Here is a 17,432-nt window from a genome sequence, read left to right on the forward strand (position 1 = left end):
CGTCGCCGCGACAACCTCGTGCTCGCTGTTTCCGCGACGGAGCCGCCGCCGCTTGCACCCTGCCTGCACCCAGCCCCGAGCCGCCGCCTGCAGCCACCGTGCTCCGACCCTGACCGCCTGCAGCTGCTCCTCGAATCCTGCTCCTGTTCCTCACCCACGGCAGGCACACGCAGCTGCTGCTGTTCGGAAATCGCGCCCAGCCGCCCCGGGAGCCACGCAGACACTCGCAGCTCGCAGAGCTCAGCTCCATCTGCCAAACCCTCATCGACGGGGCGCCTGGGGTACAGCGGGAGCGATCTGTCCTGGTGTTCTCGTTCTCTCTCCGTCTCTCTTTTTTCCCTCTCTGTTCCTTTTTCTGTCCCCCTTTGGTAGGAACACTTACCCTTCTTTATCAGTTCTCAGATACAGTATTGCCGTGTTTGCGCTTTATTTTTTGTCCGAGAAACCTATTAAAAAGAATCCTTCCCGAGTCCCCCTTTTACAGCGGAACGGGACAGCCTGGTCCTAAAAGTAAACTCAGGTGCAACCTGCCTTTCACCAGGAGACAGGAGCAGCAGCAGGTAAACCAGCCCGAGGACACCAACTGCCCAAGGTGCTTCTCTACATCTCCACCCACACTGAGCTGCTAACTAAACACCAGCTCGTGCAGTCATGACTGCCAAGCTTAGCAGGCTTTTCTTCCTCTTCCTTCAGGAGTCTCCTTCCCATTATCCTCCAATCTATAGGAAGAAGATTTGCAAGTGAACTTTTGGTTGTTCACTATGTGTCATTCCTCTGCACCTCACACGTCTTTGCAGTCTGTGGCCAAACAGAGTCCTCCTCCCTCCCTCTGCCTCTCTCCATCTTTCCCACCTCACAATCACTTTTTACACCTACACTCTAATCTCAGCAGTGTCTGTCAGTGAGCCAAAGCTTGCTGAAATTACTAAACAGTTGAGACCAGTTTAAAAATTCAGAGATTCTTTAAGAGAGTCATGCAATGTGCTCAACAGAGCACACTACTGTCCCAAAGGACGTCTGACAAGTAGTTTGCACAACCATGGCCTTCCTCTAAAGCCCAGGACTCTGTGCTAGGAAATGTGATTTTTATTCCTGGCTTGTCTAAAGACACATATGATGACAAAAAAACCATTTAACCTCTCCCTGATTGCTTTTCCTGCCTAAATAATACTGCAAAAAACAAAAAAGTGATCAGCTGTGATTCTGTGACTCAGCTGTATCTAGAAAACAGAGGTTCATGAGAGCAGTGGGCACTGAAGGCCAGTCCTTAGCCTTACTGCTGGAGAAAATACAGTGACTGATGTATTGTCAGACAGCCTGTCCCTAAGTCACCAAAGGCGTTAGTGTGCCCCAAACTGCTGAAGCTGAGAGACAACTAATAACTCTACTGTGGACCATTACAGGGTTTCCAATCCCATTTCCTCCCAATAGATCTTTCTTAGGTCTGTAAGGGTCTAATGAACACTGTCAAACTGAGCCAGCTGAGGTGAGCTATGAGCAGTGCAGCTGGACAAACAACCAAATGGCTTCCAATGATGAGCATACTGGCCATCAGAGGACAAGATCTCCAGCCAAAGTTAGAAACTTCAGAGAAGCCCTGAGGTGAATGTTCAAGGCTGCCCCTGGGTAACATACAACAAGAGCCAGAACTGCTAAGAAATGACATGTTTCTTTGGAGCCTCTTCTGAAAGGCCAAAAAGCTTGAGCAGCAGTGTGAACATGCATGTCATCACTTCCCTCTGGGAAGGCAGTGCCGCATTTTGTTGTTTTGTTTCAGGTTCTGCTGACTTCACTGCCTGGAATAATAAGCCAGATGGAAGGTCTGATTTTATAGGATGAGAGCAGTGTGTGAAAGTTAACAGTGGAGACAAAGTAGTGCAGCTGTGAAGGGAGATAACTCATGGGGTGATGTTCAAAGGAGGACTCCAGGCTGCATAGGAAGAAGAGTTGTCAGAACCTGTGGTGTAGGGGAATGCAGAGCATGTAATGAAGATGGCAGCATTTCCAAGCACAACACAAGAAAGAAGGCAATAAAATGAAGAAAAATCTCCCTCTGAAAAAATAGTGCCTTTCAGACTGAAGCACTTGTTGTCTGCTTAAAAGAAAGACTATTCACATCCATTCAAGTAGCTACAACTCTCTCCAGGGCTGAGCAGAGGTTCACTCATGAGGTGGCTCCAGCTGGGTCTGGGTGCCCAAGTCAGCACTCAGAGCAGGCCTCAGCAGGAAGGTAAGAAAGGATTTTTCAGGTGTTCTGATTTCATGTTGATCGTAGCAAGAAGAAAAAAGGTAGATGAATCTCTAATACTTTTTCATAATACATTTAGTACAAGTGGTGAGTAAAAGCCCAGCCCTTTCAATAAGCAGTATATCAACAAAAATTCTTTGCAGTTCTAATCAAGATCAGAGCACCTGCCAGTTAGGTTAATGCAATTATTGTATTTGCATTTTATAGAGAGGGTATTGTAAAGTAAGATTACCGAGAAACAGGCATAATACAAATATTTTTAAAGCCTGAGTGCCCAAACTCAGAAATCTATACAATTTTCAAAGGTCATCAATAAGCAAAGCTCCAGATGCTCCTACACACTGAAAATGCAGCTATTATCATGACTGCCTGCTTTGAAAAGAGCAGCACCTCCTAACCTCATCTAACTCACTCCCACATCCCTTACCAATATTAACAATTGCAATGTCTACAGGACACTTAACTTCAAAGAGACTGAGATAGTACATAGGACTCATTTAGTCTATGTAAGAGGGAGGAAAGAAGTTACTTTTCAATTAAATGATAAGACAAACATGGCGAGGAATTGAGTTTTTTCCTTAAATTATAGTCCTAATTCAGTCATTACACATAATTATTAAATTTGCACAAAATTATTAGATAGGCTTTACTTACAAAAGAGAAATAAATGGAACTGCCAATGTTTGCATATATCACTTTTTAAAATAAAGACCCGAAGTCCTCCTTGGTGTGCAAGCCTGTTCGTGGGTGCTTTTGCACCACTATCCATTTCAGATGGCTCTGTTTTCTGATACATTGAATAGCTAATGGAAGATTACATCTATATTCACCTTAGAGCTTTTGATGGGTGCTATTCACAAGGACCATCTTGGGCAATGTAGTACATATATTTGTATTTAATTTTAAAAAAATAAAACACAACAAACAAGCAGAATTTGGGGCAATAATTGAGTTATTTTCAACAGGAAAGATCAGCAATGCTGCAAGCAATTCAACAGCAGGGTAAAAAGCTCGGGATAGAACAGACTACAGGGAAATTTCGAGAACTGATCAAAGCTCTGATATATCAACGAAAACAGATAGTAAAAACATCTTCCACTATGCATTTAGCCATTAGGTCATATGCAGTAACATATATATATTCCCCTTATTGGAGACTATTTGCTTCACAGTAACATCTGCCACATTTTAAAGTTCTAATCATAAGCATGTCAGAAATTTTATTTCTCAATTATCAGGAAAAATAAATCTACTTCAAAATTCAGTTTTTCCTCCTCTACCTCTACTCTGCTCAGTATGATGTATTTAAATGTGAAATATTATATACTTTAACAAAATTTTATAAAAGAAATAAAAAGAACAGCTGAAGAGGGATGCTTTCTGTGCAGAACAGCAAGCTTTCTAGGTCTTACAAAACCAGACTCTTCCATATTCACTAGTGCACTTATTGTAAGCATTTATGACTAGGTAGAGGGAGTCTTCTAGGTACTTCTGCAGATCTCAAAGCAAACATTAAATGCAGCATAGCCCTCCTGTAAAGCAATGGTTATTGCTGTTTACAGAGAAGCACAGAAGGCTGAAGCAACAGAAGCTGTACAAGGGGCTGCAGCTATGCTGGGGATGAACAGCAAGACTGACAGCCACTGCAGCTGGAAGCAGGGCTGTCTGACCATCACAGGAGGTGACCGACCTGGCATTCTGAATCCCCAACACCAACGGGCACCAAATTAAGCAAACTACTCAACAGCTGCAAAATTGCAGAGGTTGCTGAAAACACTGAGTGATAATCCTTGTTTATTCAGCAAGGCCACTTCACTGGAATGGGTAACACACCACGGCCTCACCACAATTAATTGACACATTAATTGACAAACCATTGCCTCTGGCTCGCTTGATGCCAGATGCTGACAGTCCTTGTGGACTCCCTGGTTGCCCACTACCCATGGACACATCCTGCTGCAGCTCACAGGCTGTCCTCAGGACACGAGCACTTTGCAGAAGGGTTCACCAGAGAACCTGCTTGTGCAACTTTACTGTTTCAGCCTCTCTGTCCCCAGATATCACCCACGGCCCAGGATTTCTGCAAAGGGGAAGCAGCAGGCTCCATTTGGAGCTCTGGGAAGGCAAAATGGAGGTTCTACAGCAGCTAGGGACAGAGGGAGAATATTAAACACTCCATGCCTAATCGAGCATCTTTTCAAATTAGCCTGACTGCCTTATTTGCTCTATTCAGACAGCACAAAGAGCTGAAATGTTACAAAGCATCTGCAGCACTGAGCCCCACAGGCACCCTCCCCCTCCTGCCGTGCTGGGCCATCGCCATAATACTTGTGCAGAAAGTAAACGCAGGCAGATTGGGGTTGAGAGCCACTCACTGCTCATCTTTCCCCACATGGTGCTGGGAACATCCTTTGTCACATGGCAGTTTGCACAAGAACCAATCCCCCTAAACACCTTTTGGTAGCTACGATCCTTTATATATAAAATTTTCAATTCAAAAAAGTAAGGCTTCCCTTTTTAATCAAGAACTGGTAAAGAGTATCTCACCAGATAAACTACCTCTAATTATTTTAAGACAAGCCTCATTTTCAAATCAAAATGGGAACAAATGTGTTAAATGCAGAGGGGTGATTTGATTCAATTCAAGGATAAGACTGTAAAAATCTATAACTCATGATGTACTTAGAGGGCCAGAGGCTGGAGTGATCTCATAGGCCCTTTACAGTTGTAGATTAAAAATTTTATAAAACATTTCTTCTCTGACACTTTACCTCTCCAACCTACATCCACACTCCTCACCCCACATAGTCAATGTATGCCTGCACCCAAAGCAAACCAGGGAAATTGCTGACTGGAAAGAATGCATGAACAGCTCACCCTATCTCTGTGCCTGTTCCTCCCAGCCCCAGCTGGGTCACCAAAACATCTGAACTGGAACTTACAGGTATCCAGTATAAACTGAAGCTAGAGCTTTCTACAGAGCAACCATAAGAAATTTTTTTGCAAACAGGGCAGAAAAGTGTAATGAGTTCAGAGCAAGCACTGTTTAATTAGGGCAGTATGAACCACTGTCACTTCTTCAATACCCTGATCATTCTAAAAGTCCCCTGCAGAGCAGCCAGGCTTGCCAAGGACATCCTCTCACCTGAGGAAAGTTTTGCAATAAGAAAAGAAAAAAACTCTTCTGTTTCTCTCTGTGCATGTTTCTACCGAGTCCATGTGGCAGAAAGGCCCAGGGAGAAAGGAAGGAAAGACTCCTTTGGAATACCAGACCAAGTTTGGGAAGGGAACAGTGATTTTCAAATCAGAGCAGCCTTTTGCCCACCTAAAGACAGCCTAGAAAGCAGGTCATTAGCCTCTGCTATTGACTTTATACCAAAAGTCATGAATTTCAGCAGTGAGGAGAAAATAGCACTGGCACCGGTGATCAAATCATTAAAGGATGTGACCTCCAATTTTTGGTTCACCTGAGGTCTAAAGAAACCCATTTAAGAAATGCCTGCTGGTAAGCTCACCAACAGATACAGAGAGGTAAGCCAAGGTGTGAATCTGTTGTGCTTCTCCACTACCTGCACCACTGCTCCCTCACTGCACCAACATGCTCTAAACTTCCCTCTCCTTCCAGTTCACCACCTTCCCTGTACTTCTTCGGAAACTTTTTTGCTTTAATTTGCTTGAAGTAAACAATCCCTTCTCCTGCTGCAAAAAGAAAAGCAGGAAGGACTGTGAGTGTCTGCTAGATTAGAAAAGCTAATGTTGATTTAGATGTTATGTGCCTAAAGCAGACCTATTTGTTTACATCCTGCACGCTGCTTGCTACTCATCTTAACAGCATCCCACATTACTGCCTGCACTGCAACAGCCTCAACATCTTTACAGTGTATCAACTCTTTATCTTAAGAGTTGCCATACGTTTTCTCTAACTGTTAGATTAATAATTTAAGATCTGACACTGATCAGTTCACAGCTTTTTTTCAGTCACCTGAAAAACAGCTGCTGTATAAGAGCTGTCATGGTTTACTTGCAACAAAAGCACTTACTTTTAGTTTTCCTCTTAAAAAAGGTGGAATAAATATCTAACATAAAACAATAATGGAAAAAATATACATTGTGAAAGATAAAATTTTGGTGAATGCTCTTAGTTGATGCATTCAGAAACACTCTTTCAAAAGCATGTTTGGAAACATGATTCATGCAGAAGCTAGGGCAAGATGTCTTCTGCTGAAGACTCTTTGAGCCCACCAGATACCAATGTCTCAACTTTCTAGGTTTGCAGTAACAGTTGTCTGTCTTCTCAGAGGAACAGGTTGAGGACTAAAATGACCTAATTTTGAGCATTTATTCATATGAAATAAAAATTTCAAATTTAGAAGCAGGTAAGACAGATGACCATACGGCCTAAGTGATGTTTTCAAGAAATAAAGGCTTTGACAGTTTCACGTTATGAAGTGTATGCTAAGAAGGACTCTCAATCTTATTTCAAGTTAATCTAAAGTATGATTTCCAGAGAAGAATCCCAGTTGAAACAGCATTCAGCATTAAATCTTGGGAAATCTGATACAACAAAGTTAACATAATAGTTAGTAACATATAAAGTAACATAAAGTAAATGTTGTTGCTACAATATAAAATTTTGCATGTGCAAGATTGCTCTGTAATCTCGCTAGACAGAGAATCATCTAGAAAAAAATAGTCTCATCCCCTCCTGTTTGTCTACCACTAACCTGTCTGCAGTTCTTCTAGGCTCTTGCTCTTCTTCACTTTTTCAGGAAGTAGGGGAGAGTGGAAATGTAGCAGAACGCATTTCCAAAAACGAAAATCCTGTAATAGTTTTGAATCCTCTGTTATTCACTTCAGTTTATCCCCTCAGCAGTGAGACAACATTCAGCTCCCACTGATCTGACCTACAGTATTCCCCATTCACAATGGGTAGCTCTTCACTGTTTGAATAAAAGGCCTACTAAAACTGATTTATCTTCTACTGCCTTCTGTTTGGTTAGTTATGGTGCCATTAGGTTTGTTACAAAAAATACCTCAAGCTGCTTCCATAATTTAAACACGCACAAGACTGTCAAAAGAGACTGTGTTGTCAAACCTATCAATGTATTAGTTACAGCAATGAGTCCCATAAGCTTTTTCAAGAACCAAATCATACAGCAGGTCATGAAGACTGCTTCAGACTTCTCATAGGCCTCACAATATTATCACTCAATGTAGAGCTATAAATCAGTGTGAGCAGTCTCTGTATTTTCAAAGCTGTAAGATAGATAACCATAGGTTCTCCTGATATCAAATCCCCCAGATCCTACTGTGCTGAAGAAAGAGGTCAATACAGGATGTCTTCCCTCCAGAACTTGGCTGGAGGCTGGGAGAGTGTTGGACAGAAATTATCATGGAGCATGTAATATAGTGTGCCTTGTTTTTATGCTCTCCCACAGACATGCACTTTTGGATGCTGTTGGAGAACAGAAACATGTTCTGAGTTATAATGGCCACTCATGTTCATCTTATGATGGGGAGATGCCATCAACTTCTCTTTAAAGAAAGCCTGATGCAATTCTTCAGCTGAAGCAGGAAGCACAAATGGGAGCACTGCAACTCTCTTTGTCCTGACCTGGGCCAGTGAAATTACTGCAACACTGATCCTGACTTTTACAGTAAACTGTGACAGGAATGTTAACATACAAGGTCTGTAAGAGCTTCTGGCTGAAAACAGACAATTACTTCAGTATTGCAGGAAAATCCAGCAAGCGACTGGGAGCATCTTCAGCTCCAGTCAGCTCAGTGTGGGACACTGTACCATTTGTCACATTGAAGGAAACACAATGCTCCTGTAACTAGGCAGGCAGCACTTCCTCATTCTTTTAGCCTCAAAGCAACAGAGATCTTTGCTATTTAATGGAGATAGGAAGCAGAGAACTGGAGAGCATTTTAAGGTGGGTGGTCTTGTTTAAGCCATTCTCATTAAGCTGTATAAATACTGAGTCTGGCCAACCACTGTTTTCATGGCTATACCAGCTGGTCACATTTTAACATGCAAAAGCAAACCAAAAGAAGTTCTTTTCTGCCTATGTAAGAATGCAAACTTAATGGATAACCCACAAATGCATAAAATACCATCCCTCTAAGTCTCCTATCATAAGGAGCATAAGCATATGTATCTACATGTGCTGACAAATACATTTTTCCACAAACAGCTGCACATTCACATGAACCTATCAGAAAATCACCAAATGCTCTATTGACGGGTTTATTCTCACATTTGCACAAAGCATCACTTCCATGTAGTGTCACAAACTCCAACTCACCAATTTACACAAGCAGTGATGTAGACATGCCCTCAAACACTAATTCTGCCACTTTCTCTTCTCTTTTTCCTCCCCAAACAGGCAGAGGCACAGTTACAGGCATATACAATTCCCATGTGCATCCCTAAAGACCCTTCTGAACTACAGCCACTGTGCAAATTTCAGCCACTGTGTGTTTGTCCTGAAATGAACTAAAAGGCAATGCCAAACCCTGAGAAAGCAATGAGCATAGCTGTTAAACAGATATTCAAATACATGTACTCTCTTATAATCATAGTCATTCCTAGTTAAATCAAAAAAGACAGAAATTTGCAGAGGAGCCAATGCTAAGTAGGAACCTTTTTAAAACAGTGATGACAAGAGACTGGCTTGCAGGAGAGCTCTTGGGTTGGAAAGAATCTGCAAGAACATTGCTCAGGATTCAATTTTAGACCATATCTCACTTAATACTCATATTAATCTGAGTAGGCACGGGACAGGAATATGTTAAAGTAATTTTCTGGGATTCAGGTAGGACATTCTGTTAATACAAAGGAGGATCAGAATATCACAAGGGTGGACTGGATCATCTTCAGGACTGGAAAAACAGAAGTAGTATGCAATGTACCACTGTACTTGTTTCTGATAGTGAAATGCCATATGCACATCCCTCCTATAGATCCTATCAGCAGCAATGACAGCTCTCTAGACAAGCCTGGCAGGCTGCATCCCCTCCACAGCCACCGTCCTCTAGGCGCTAAAGTGCTCCCTGGTCATCACCAAGGATGGCTGCCATTGGAGTATCTCCAGGCTTTCCAACGTCCTAAAATTGTCCATTTCTATGGCAACTTCACCCCAAAACTTCTATCTTTGTCTTGCCTTCATAGCTGAAAACAGAACCATGCTAAAGAAGAAACAAAAGCCAAGCAAGTTTCCCTTTACACAGAAATCACATTAATGTGCCACAGTGAACCTGGATTACATTAAGGATGGAGAAGCCCAGGATAGTTCACCAGTTATGCTGTATGATCATAACATCATGACAACTCCCATGTCCATTGTCTTGTTTCTATGCTGTCCCTGGATGCTGGAGCCCATGGCCTTTGACCAGGTGATCAGGTGTCAACCCCAGAGTGGGCAAAGTGACAGGGGCCTGTTGAGCGAACTAGAGAGCCTCGTAACATAGAGGGACAGAAGGATCAGGGGAGCTCAGTGCTGCAGGCTGTTTGGCAAGTCTTGGTCTGGGGAAGTCATTGATATCATCAACAACAATCCTTCAGGAACCACTTCAACATAACCAGGTATGGCGTAGCATCAAGGAGACAACCCAGCATCCACGGCACTGCACAAAAAATAGTTACGTTCTTTATCCACACACCACCAAATTCAAACCCTCCAGTCCCAAGAGCAGGCACCTTGGGCTGCTGTCACCGTGTTAGACCTGGGGAAACTGAGGCAGCTGTTCAAGTGATCAGCAAGAAAAAAAAAAAGCACCAGGTGAGAAACAGACCCTTCTCTTACTCTGACCACCCACAGCACTGCTTTAGTCAGAAATCTCTCTTCAACAGATAATTTTTCATAAAACAGCTCCCAGTAATTTTTCTGGTATCTGGCCTGTATTTATTTTTTACCCACACCTCCTCATTAGCACATCCTTCTTTGTTCCCATGCCTCATTCCTCTGGCCTGTGTCTGAAGACCTTTCCATCACACTTCTGTGTGCCATCCACAAACAAAGCGGCTCCTGCTTCTCTAAGCAGCTCTGAGCTGCACTTTGCTCATCCTCCATGCAGTCCTGCACCAAGCTGGTTCTCACCAGCATCAGTATTCAAAAATTGCAGAATGGAGAAAGGCACCCCTGGAACCACAGAGACAGTCCTCATTTTATATCATAACAGAGGGCCTGAGAGAAATTAATTTAGCAAGAGAGTAGGCACAAAGGCAAAAATCCATGAGTCTTCCATTTGATTGCATTTCAGAGACAAGTTTGGTTTGGGGTTTTTTTACTTCCCCTCTCTCAAATACATAGAAGAGTAAAAAGGATAATCTGGAGCTGGGAACTATTTGAAAACCAAAGGAACTTGAAAAGAAGTTAAAACAAGTTAAATATTTATACAGTGCAGCTCTAATTAAATTAATAGGGCTGCAGATGTGCTGGGGAGATCAGCAAACTACCTCCTTCACCTTAACCCTCTTATTCTGTTATTACTGCAAAATTTTTTAGCTAATTACTGACACAACTGAAGCTGCCTTTAAAAAGAGAAAGGCAAATCAGAACCAAAAAAAAAATCTGAACAAATAGAAATAATAATACCTTGCAAAGAAAAAAAGAACTGAACCATCCGTCTCAGCACAGGCGTCATGAGGTAAATATTCAAGAGCAGCATACATATTTCCATATAAAGTCCTTCAAGTTCCTACTCTCCCTGGGAAAAACAGGATCACTGAGCAAATTCTGATAAACCAGATACACAGTAACATTCAGTATGTGTAACCAGTCTCTCTTTCAACCATCCTGGCCAAACAATCAGTGTTATCCCCAAGCAGGAGTGACAGATCTGGACAGCTCTGTGTCAAACCTTTACTCTTCACCTCTCTGCCCTCTACTAGAAACTGCAACTCTGAGTTAGGCACTAATTCTTTCATGGGTTCATATACACAGAGTTGAGTGTGAAAGAGTGAACCCACTGCATTCAGACATTAATAGATTCCTCCTATGAGGAGAAAACCAGGTTCCCAAGTCCTGCCCTGTGACTATCCTAAACACTAAACCACATAGCTGTGTTTATGCTTGTATGCTCATTTGCTTCTACTCTGCTCTCAAACATCATGAATATTTAATTACTTCAAGCAGAGAAGACAGTCTTTAGAAACAGGCAGATACCTCTCACTGCAAAATTATCTGCTGGCTACAGCAGCCTGAGAAATGCTACATAACCCGTGGCTCCCATAGGCAGGACATGTGCTGCAGCCACCAGGATGCCAGACAAAAAGGGTGTCTCCCATCATTTCCATGAGCAGGCTGGTACTGCACTCCTGAGAACAATCAGTGCCAAGATTATGGATCCCAACAGACACAAGCTACACACTGGTGCTGAGCAGCACTGTCAAGAGAAATAACCCTGCACAGAGTTTTAGGCACTTCAGGAAACAAAAAATGGCAGCCTGATGACCTCCAGCATCAGACAGTAGTGGGGAAAAATAAAAGTGAAAGTACTTGGAAGATCTGTTCAGGATTTGAGCACCTAAGAAGTAGTTAGATGGCACCAGGTCATGTAATTTTCTTTTGGGGATATAGCTCAAAGTTTTATTTGCTGATGTTTATCACAAAGCTCCCAGATAATTTTATATGACTTTGTAGGAATTTCAGAATGTATCTACAAACACAGGGGTGCACACACATAAGATTCCAGATACCACTTAATAAAACGCAAGAACACGTACAACTTGTGTCAGTGCCCAAATTCTCCAGATTACAATGCACTACACCTTCCAGTGTCTCACTTGGAAGAAACTTGGGGCTGAGAGAACAGCAAAAGTTGTTCCTTGATACAGCATTACAGGAAATTCCCACAAGAGCCCTATGTGTAAGGCTAACCTGCAACAGAGATTGTCTCTCCTTATCCCCCAGCTGAGATTAAATGAAGCTATATGCTCAAATTCATATAGATAGTTACAAGCAAAACCAGAAATACAGATAATAGCTTTCATCCCTTATTCTGGCCATCAGAAACAATGTCTTCTTGCATCTTCCTGCATCCCTGTTTCTGATCTAAAATACCGAAGTGCATCTTGAGTGCAAAAAGTATCTGGATCACCTACTTACCACAAGTATTGATGCACCACAAGTAACACAACCCTATAGTTTTAATTCAAGAAGATACAAAACTACCTTGCAGAGAGAAGATGAGAAACAAGAAAGCCTTGCAAATTTTTAGTTAAAATACCAATTACCTTAGATCTTCCCCTTCTAGTTCCACCTCTAGAGCTTGCCACTGTTTCCATGGCTCTAGCAAAAAATGCACTACATCAGATCTCAAAAGGCCACTTGGATCACACCACAGGCCTCTGTGATGTACAAGGGTGTAGAGAGGAAATTTTCCATTACCATCATCCTCAAAAAGAGAATGAAGATGCACAAAGGTTACAAAAAACAACAGAAGGACTTCGAGCGCAAGTAATACAAATGTTGGGGGAATAAGATTCAGAGACAAAAATAAAGCTCAGTGTTTCCATCATCCATGTATAAGGAAGCAAAAGTTAGTCCTTTTATCATCTCCAAACTAAACTAGTTACACTCCACTCACTCCCCACAAAGTATGACTAGCACTGGTTACCAAAGCCTTCTTGCACTGTCCGTTAAGACCTAAAAGGTCCAAAATACCATGTATTACTTGGAAAAATACCAAACAGAACAATCATTCATAAAAAGAGAAAGAACAAAAGAATGAATGGATCCAAGAGAAAATGAAATGAGGAAAAGCCCTCAAGCATAATATGAACAAAGTAGAGGCCAAAGGTAGAAAAAGAAAAACAAATGTCTGGGGATGCTTTGCAACAGGACAGCTGGGTGAGACTGCTTTCTGCTTTGCTCATAAAGGCTCCCACCTCATGTCTTTGCTGATGTCTCCCTTTTGGTTTTACTTCTTTTTGCCAAAGATCTTTTTTGATTTCTTGTCATCATTGAGAGCTTTTTCCCCCTTTTTCCCTCAGAGCAGCTGTCACATTTACTCAGGTCTCATGAACTGCTGTGCTGCGGGTGCGTGTGATTAATTATACCGTTAGCCTTCATTAAGTCAGTGGATTGGAACTCTGGCAGGGAGGCAGCAGGACCAGAAGGAGAAGCTATTGAGAGCCAGCAGGATCTGCATCCCACAGTTTGTGTGTTTGTTGGGTATGTGAGGCTTTTGTCCTCAAAAATCGCAATATCTGAGTGAGTTTTGTATGCTTTAACAAACCACAAAGCTTCTGTTTCACTGCATGCAAGGCTCAGTAAAAAAAAGAGAAAAAAAAAGAAAAAAAACCCTAAAACAAACAAACACCCCCCCCCCAAAACAACAACAAAAACCATCAAGGTCTTAGAATGTTTTACTAACCCAAATATCTTGCTGCTTTGCCTACTTGGTTTTGTGCAGTGGAAACTGAATAAGATTAGTGTACTCATCATGGCTTTGGTCCTCATGCTACTTTAGAGTTAAACCAGAATTCTCAGAAGGGGCAGTCTGCCTTCCTTTAGGATCACCAAATACAGCTAAAATGCTTTTGTTCCATACCTCCCAGAAATAGTGTTTTGTCTTTCAACAGGCCAGGGAAGAAAGCATTATGAAAAGCAAGAGTCTCCACTTTGTTCATTGCGTGGCATTGGCTTCTCCCACACAAGGCATGGGACATGTTCTCCAATGCTCAGAGATGAAAAAGAAAATTCTGTTTCTATTCAAACTGTTTCTATTCATCCCGGTGTTTCCACCTGGCTTGAGCTTAACCAGTAACTGAGACCGAGTTTTAAATAGGATATGATAATTGCAGCCTAAAATTTTCATAATTCTGCTAATAACTCTTCACTGTTCACTACTGAAAAGTATACAGTTCCTAAAAGTTATGACATGTTCCTGTTTTCTTTGGAAAGGTTCACTACAGATGTTGCTGTAATTTCTTCTCAAAAGCTCTCCAGCTCAAAACATAGAAATTCAGTTTTTGACATGATGATAGTGTTTTACTAGTCATTGATTGACATGCTCTGCAAGAAAATTTGAACTTAGGAAACAGGGTAGTTTGACCATTCTAGTTATATCATGTGGTTTAATAAACAGAGAAGCCTAAACCAAACCAATTTTCTACAAATTTTATTTCTGTTTTAGTCACCACTGAAAAAAAAAATCCCAAATGAACTCACAGCTCATTCTTTGCAATTTCAAATATCAAAAATTTGGTTTACCACAAATGTAAATTTTGTTATATAGCAGAGAACTAGGAGTGCCACAGTGCCCATTGTCAGCTGCACCAAATCCAGATGACTGAAGGGTGTAGCCGAATCATGTCTTAAATTACTTCAGACTAGCCTCAAGGATCCCAGAATAAGCAGAATCCATTGACCCCATCTGAGCAAGAGGATACCAAAATGTCTCTCTGGGGAAGGGACAAAAGTGACTCAACATGGGGAGTTTCGACAGATTGTTTGAGAGACAGAGAGATCAGATAAAAGTCCCATAGAGCAGATGCTCTAAGAGGATTAGAGCAAGCGGATTAGAAGCCTTGAGAATACAAAGATCATCAGACTCACGATTCCTCTTTAAACATAATCAGGAGCAAGTATCCCAACTTCCCCTGCCCACTAACAATACTCCACGTCCTTACATGCTCTCTCCCTCCTCTTCTCCTTCCCAATCTGTCTCTCAATCATTTTATATTCCCAAGAGGTTATTAACATCATGTGATGGACCTGCATGAAGTCAAGTAGAAGGTTCTAGAATTGTTGCAGGATCCTCTTCGGCTAGAAGCAGCAGAAAGACTATGAAGTTGGCCAAGGACAACCAAAAACCACAGGTCCTGATAAAAGCTGATGTTAGTTGGATGGCAAGCAGGAATGCCAGATACCAGAGAGAATGCAGATCCCAAATGAATGAGGCCAAGAACATAACTGTTTTTCCACACATGCTACCATCCAAAAACCTGCTGTTTACATGGCAGCATCACCTGTCTGTTACACTACCTTCACCTCCCTTTCAAGTAATTAAGGTATGGCTGAAGGGCCCACCAGCATCCACTGAATAATCTTCATCGAATTATACAATACTGCTCTTTACTCCCCAAATTTGAATCTGTCCAGTTTGGGCTGCACTGAAAGCATTTACCCACAGGATTTTTCCAATTATCTTCTAAGTGGGTTTACAGATCTAAGTGTTGGGAAAAGATCACTATGTCCTGAGGACCAGCACTAGGAAGCTATGAAATATATCCCCAAAGAATGCATGTTTGACATTTACTTAACTTGTCAATACAAACCCACAGGTATCCAAAATCACAGCATGAAACATCATACTATTCACGGGACCAGCCACATGAAATAAATATAATCTTTTCCAAAAAATTATTAATCAACTCATAACAAAGTTTGTATGTAATTCATGTTCTGTAAAAACATCTGACTTAATCAAATAATTTGAAGCACTATACAACAATTCACCCAATTCCACTCAAAGTAAATCATGTCACCATCAGTTTTACAAGGCCAACAAAAAAAAAAATAAGTCTAGAAGCACTCATTGTTGAAATGAATCATGAAATCAACCTGCACTGACTCCATGAACATAAATATGCACATGCACGGCAAATCACCTCTAGCTTATGTCACAGGTGGCAAACCTCCTACATACTAAGCCAAAGGCTCCAGAATGGGATATTTCCATCTTCTAGAGATCACTTGCATTTTGACACATCACATTTAGCTCTGGGTATTGCCTCTGAACTCCTTATGACCTCTCCTTATGCTTTCCAAACCGCTCTGCAGTTCAGGTCACACAGAGTCCTCCTCATAGCATATCTTCCAGACCACTGTCTATCAACCTTCTCTCCTAAAGCCTGTTTCTTTGTGCTTTGTGTTTGTAAGCAAATAAAAGTAGATCTTTAATTCCATGTTCAGTAGAAGTCATAAATCACCAACCATCCTTTCTTCTGTGGAGAACTTCGGTGCCAAATGAGGAAAGTGGTAAAACACACATCAGGAGGTTTCTACAATCAGTAGGTTTGGCCCAAGCCCATCCCTTCTCAGAAGGAGTTCAACTGTTTACCACAATGATTGAAAACATACATACATATGTCACCTCGGCTTCACACATCACCTCTGCTTACTCACCTCTTTACTACAGCTCCTGATATTTGGCCTTCCCCCACCGAACAAAGAATAACCAGACACCATGGTTTTCCCCAGTCAGCCCCATAGCCTGTTAGGTTTTCTTTTCAGTCCCAGCAGCAGAGTTGTATGGCTGCAAGCCTGAAAACCCTGGCTAGCTCCCCCCTCCAATCCCTCCTACCAGCCTTCAGTGAATTTGCCATGACAGGCTTGACACCTGGCTGGGGGCAGGAGAAATGCTGCGCATTACAGAGTGCTCAGCCAGACACATACTTCTCTTCCAACATGCTGAGAAAGGAGGGGAGAAGACCCAAGCCCTGCTACTGGTGTACATGTGTCCCCTGCCCAACATGACCCAAGTCTCCTCACTAGCCATGACACTGCCAGACACATCAGAAACATCCATGCAGAACTCCAAGGGCTGGACAAAACAGTGGTGTTACTACCACAGATTGGAGGCTGACAACAGAGAAGACTGCTCTGCTCTAACTCTTACAACAACTGAATGGAGATGATTCAAGTAGCCACTGCAGCCTTGTCCCAGCCTCTCATTCTGATGAAAAAAGTACAAAACAAGGAAATAAGGAGAAACAAAGCTAGCAGCAAATCAAAGAGAATACAATAAAGCAGCAAAACCAGCTGGATGCAGTGGAAGTAAATTCAGCTGTTGTGTAGGGATATAAAACAGTTCCACCTAACTACCCAAGAAGTTATCCCTTCCAATACAAAAATATAAATTAGAGGATCTTTCTTTAAGAATGAGATCTGTGTTAAAGCCAGAGGCAAACAGAAGAGTTTTACAAGGCAGGAATGCCATGGTGGTCTCAACATAAAACTACAATAGTCAATGTAAGCAGAATTTCTGAAGATATGTCTTGCTAGGGCAGCTGATGAGGGACCAATTAGAGGAAAGTAAATAAGATCAGCACAGCAAAAGGCCATTTCGTTTTGAACTTAGAACTCTTGAAACTGCATTGCCACTGTACCCAAACCTGACGCACTCTTTGAACCTTTGATAATTAAGATGACCCCTACGTCCCTCAATCTTC

The 17,432-nt window shown here is 42.0% G+C and overlaps 1 protein-coding gene and 1 long non-coding RNA gene across 15 annotated transcripts in view; both read right to left on the bottom strand.

The window, feature by feature from the left end:
• The window catches only part of NRXN3 (neurexin 3), a 982,570-nt gene that overhangs the window by 772,458 nt on the left and 192,680 nt on the right, over window positions 1–17,432 (bottom strand). The gene's annotated exons all lie outside the window — the stretch shown is intronic.
• On the bottom strand, window positions 440–7,015 carry LOC146436090 (uncharacterized). Its single transcript, XR_014852513.1, has 3 exons — window positions 6,973–7,015; window positions 5,818–5,947; window positions 440–719 (listed from the first exon to the last, which is right to left on the bottom strand). It is a non-coding gene; the product is annotated as an uncharacterized LOC146436090 (long non-coding RNA).

The sequence above is a fragment of the Lichenostomus cassidix genome, chromosome 5, assembly GCF_008360975.1.
Source record: "Lichenostomus cassidix isolate B80296 chromosome 5, HeHo_3.0, whole genome shotgun sequence".
In the NCBI taxonomy this organism is placed as follows: domain Eukaryota; kingdom Metazoa; phylum Chordata; class Aves; order Passeriformes; family Meliphagidae; genus Lichenostomus; species Lichenostomus cassidix.